Here is a 5,270-nt window from a genome sequence, read left to right on the forward strand (position 1 = left end):
ACTTAAGGGGTAAAAAAATTCGAAGCCCCCCCATTCCACCCCCTTAAGTGCTACATGAAAACTTATTTTATGAAAAGTTGCAATTCAACTAGTTCTTAGATGTCACAGAGTTTCAGTATCCTTGATCAAAGTAAACTTTAGAATTTCGTACTTTGAAAGCTGAAAAGGTACCCGGGTACCCTGTCGAACACATAACGGTTAAACATAGAAGCACCTTGAATCATAACAAACCCGTCATGCGACACCTTCAAGTACTCGATATTACAAAACTAGACCTTTGATAGTTGTATAAAATGTTCAAGACATCATCGACCACATCTGAACATGTCCGGGAATGTTCCGGATCGGGAATCAGTTTCTGCATTGAACTAAAATAAAACTTTAAGTACTCAAAATTGTAAAAGTAGTTCATTTGTCGTCATATAAAGTGTCAAGGATTACAATGGCCACAGCCGGACACGTTCTGGGAACGTTCCGAATATATCCAGGAAAACGGCCAGTTTCCAACTTAAACCAAACTTTTGAATGCGACCCCGCTATTAACTCAAAATAACAAATTACAAATAAGAGGAAGACATTTTTTTGATTGCTTTGAAATATTATGCAAATTTATCAGTATATTACAGAGACATGCATATGTATTGATGATACCTTCCATGGTGTTATCAAAAAGCTGAATTATGTTCCGAAGACGTGTCGAATTCTAACTCAAATGACAAATGAGATGGTATAACAAAGGTTCCTTTTACCAATAGGTGGATTAAATCGGGTTTTCTATTTTTTCTCGGCTGTATATTGGTGCTGAGTATAACGTATCAAACGCTTCTTTCATCGCTTCATCGGTATCAGTTGGCGTACAACATTTTTAAGGAAATATAAGTGAAAAATCTGCATTAAACTACATCGCTTTCCAAATGAATAGCGAACGAGTTGAAAAAGCAATGGAGTCTATTTGTTGTGGTTGTGCTCACGATCTAGTAGAAGCTGACGAAATCGTTTGCAAGGGCTTTTGCAAATCTTCTTTCCATCTTAAGTGCGCACGTGCCCGAGATGCTATCACCGGTAGTTCACAATTATTTTGGATGTGTAATGCGTGTTCGAAAATGATGAATAACGCTCGTTTTCGTCAAGCCATATCGTCTACTAACAACGCTATGCAGACAATGGTTGACGATCAAAACAAAGTGCTTGATGAGCTGCGGAAGGAAACTGCACTGAACACTACGAAGATAAATACGATTCTCCAGCGGACTCCCTTGCCTACTACTCCTCGAATTCCAATATCGCAACAATCAAAAACCTCACGTAAAAGGCCACGACTAATAATTCCGGACGAACAACCAACGCAGTGTGATAATGCCTCTGAAGGCACCAGAGACATTGAGCCTAACGATGCTATCCCTCTGGCTGCTTCTAAAAAGCAAAAATTGGCTGTATTTATCTGGATTTGGTCCACAAGCTACGGTAAATCAGATCGAGAAACTTGTGCGAAGCAATTTGATCACAGATAAGACTGTTGACGTCGTTAAGTTAGTTCCGAAAGGGAAAACACTTGAGGAACTCACGTTTGTTTCTAGTAAAGCTGGTGTCGAGATGGAATTAAGAGATTTAGCTTTATCCAGATCGATCTGGCAGAAAGGAATTGACGGGGTGAGAAGGAAAGGGGTGTAAGTGACAAAATTGAAAAAATCATGATAATGGTAGGAAATGATACTCTTAGCATAGTTTTATGCATGCTAGAAAATTCACGTCAAAATTTTACCGTTTAATGACTTTTTTTAGAATCATGAAAAAACAACAAAATAAAAGTTGGTTTTCACTTGGAAGGTAAGGGGTGTAAGTGCACTATATGAGCAATGCCAGCTCAACTAACAAAACAGTTTGTCCCGAATAATTTTTATTGAGATGAAATTTTGCTGATATGTTGGACGCTACGCAAGGATTCATTTTCCATGAAACATAATTATTTTCGTCTGGAGTAACTTTTCAAAAAGGCGTATTTATAAATAATTTTTTTAAAAAATATATCTTGAAAACTACTTTATTTGTTAAAATTCACGTCAACAGAATAGTTGAAGGAAATTAAGTGTATTTTCGAAAAAAAATACGCTGAAAGAAAAAACTTCAAAATCAAAATAAAAAGCATAAAACGTTCATTATCATAAAACATGTCCCCCCAGTTTTGTCTCATCTTTATTAATGATAAGTTAAAACATTTTCTAAAATCTGGCGAAGAGCTACTAATGGGCACTCTATCGGATTTTTTTTTATTCTGACAATTTTTCAAAAATTTCTAAATTTTACTTATACCTATTTGTAAAATTAAAAAAAGATCAAATTCTTCGCATAGCATAAAAATAAAAAATGAGATTTTTTTAATCAGGCAAATCAGGGATTACAAACAATTAGAATTCTAGGAAAATCGATGTCTAACGGCGTTTCTCTTTCCGAAAAAAAGCGATTTCTTAGATTACTAAGATCATGAGCTATGAGTAGCGCAAGATACAGCCCACACAGGTACGTTACATGTACGCTGTCGCCACGCAGCGAGACACTTCTGTACTATTTTCGCTACTATCAGCAAGGCTGCTATTACTAAAACCGTTTTCCCGAAGAAAGTAATATTTTTAGTTACTAATATCATGATATATATGATCTGACCCGACAAACTTCGCATTGCTACAAATTAAACTGTGTTGTACATAAATCCTCAATCTCGGATGACCTTTGTCACAATCTCGAATTTTGCAAGTTTCTGAGGAGTTCATGGGTGTTATAATATACAAATTTTCCTCACAGTAAAGTAGAAAACAACTCCCCCATCGCTCAGCCTGATAAAATAAAGCGGATAGCATTTAAATATTCGCCATCATTACAAACCATTTCGCCGAATACCATTTTGCGGAACACCAATTCTCGGTTGACCATAACGCGGTTGACCATATTTCGCAGAATACCATTTCGCGAAAAACCTTACACGGGATGTACCATTTCACGGAAAATCTTTTCGTAGAAAGTACCATTTCGCAGGGGTGACCCAACTGAAGGAAAGTAATAGAGGTCAGCAGATCTAGGAAAATAAATAAACCTAGATAGAGGTGATCTCTACGGGGGGCTGCCCCCCGCAGCGGCCGGCGCTTCCGACGGCAGGTCGCCGGCAACACTCGCGGCCTATGGCCGACTAGCGCTGAATTATCTAATGTTACCATTTATTTATTGATAGTTTTTGATGGTCTTGTTATTGATTAATGTTTGATTAATATTGATTAATGTTGAGTCTAAAATTTCTTGAGTTTGATTAGTTTTGGAGTTACGCAAAAATTTCTGTTTTATTTGTATGAGAGTCCTTATCCCCCTACCAAAGGGGTGAGGGGTCTCAAACCATCATTAAATTCCTGCCTCCAAAACCCCCCACATGCCAAATTTGGTTCCATTTGCTTGATTACTTCTAGAGCTATGAGGAAATTTGAATTTAATTTGTATAGGAGCCCCCCTCCTAATGCAGGGAGAGGTTTCAATTCACCATAGAAAACATTCTTGTCTCCAAAAACACCCACATGTCAAATTTTGTTCCAATTACTTGATTAGTTCTCGAGTTATGAGGCAATTTGTATTTCATTTGTATGGGAGCCCCCCTCCTAAAAAGGTAAGGGGTCCTAATTCGTCGTAGAAAAAATTTATGCCTCCAAAACACCCACATGCCAAATATGGTTCCATTTGATTAATTAGTTCTCGAGTTATGACGAAATTTGTATTTCATTTGTATAGGAGCCCCCCCTCCTAAAGTAGAGAGAGGTTTCAATTCACCATAGAAAAGAATCTTGTCACCAAAAACACCCACATGTCAAATTTGGTTCCATTTGCTTGATTAGTTCTCGAGTTATGAGGAAATTTGTATTTCATTTGTGTGGAAGCCCCCCTCTTAAAAGGGAGAGGGGTCATAATTCCCCTCCTAAAGAGGGGAGGTGTCTCAATTCACCATAGAAAAAATTCATGCCTCCAAAAACATCCACATGCCAAATAGGGTTCCATTTGAATAATTAGTTCTGGAGTTATGAGGAAATTTGTATTTCATTTTTATGGGAGCCCCCCCCCCTCCTAAAGTGGGGAGGGGTCCTAATTCACCATAGAAAAAATTCTTGTCTCCAAAAACACCCACCTGTAAAATTTTGTTCCATTTGCTTGATTAGTTCTCGCGTTATGCAGAAATTTGTGTTTCATTCGTATGGGAGCCGCCCCTCTTAGTGGGGGGAGGGGTCTCTAACCATCATAAGGACCTTCCCTGGCCCCAAAAACCTCTATATGCAAATTTTCAATTGGTTCAATAGTTTTCGATTCTATAAGGAACATTCGGGCAGACAGATAGAAATCACTTTTTAATGGGAATAGATTTGTATGGGAGCCCCCACTCTTAGTGGGGTAGGGATTTCTAACTATCATAAGAACCTTCCCTGGCACCAAAAGCCCCTACATGCAAATTTTCGCTCCGATCGGTTCAGTAGTTTTCGATTCTATAAGGAACATAGAGCAGACAGAAATCCATTCTTATAGGCATAGATTTGTATGGGAGCCCCCCCTCTTATTGGGGGGAGGGGTCTTTTGCCATCTAGAGAACCTTCCCTAGCCCCAAAAACCTCTACATGCAAATTTTCACGCCGATCGGTTCAGTAGTTTTCGATTCTATAAGGAACATACGGACAGACAGACAGAATTCCTTTTTATAGGTATAGATATAACGTATAGGGTATTGTCGTTATCGTCGGGCCACTGTTATGGTCGGGCCATCACGATTTTACAGTTTTAGTAATTCATGATATCTATGATACAACCATAGTAAACTATCTTGCTGTGATAGCTAACTTTTCACAATATTGTGAGATTCAATCGTGTATTCAAAACACCCGTACTGAATTCAGTGACTAAATCTTACAAAAAAAGTTTTCCAGGCGCCGTGAACTTTTCTTCAAGAAATGATTCATGAAATGCAATTATCGAGATAAATTTTGAAAATGTATGAAGTGTGTTGTGCTGCACATGAAGACTATAGAAACATCCCCTCCAGTAAGTTGTTTGGGAAGGCTAAGGTGAAATACTAGAAAAGTGCTATTTGTAAAGGTCGGGCCACTTGAGTAGTCATGGTTGGGCCACCATAATTTTAAGCGCAGAAGCGCAATAATCGCTGGAGAATATCAGTCACGTAAAATGTGTTGAAATAAAGCAAAATTAATACGATAAAAACCTAGATTTTTGTTGTTTTTTTTATTGTAGTT

Source organism: Sabethes cyaneus, chromosome 2, assembly GCF_943734655.1.
Source record: "Sabethes cyaneus chromosome 2, idSabCyanKW18_F2, whole genome shotgun sequence".
NCBI classification, from domain to species: Eukaryota; Metazoa; Arthropoda; class Insecta; order Diptera; family Culicidae; genus Sabethes; species Sabethes cyaneus.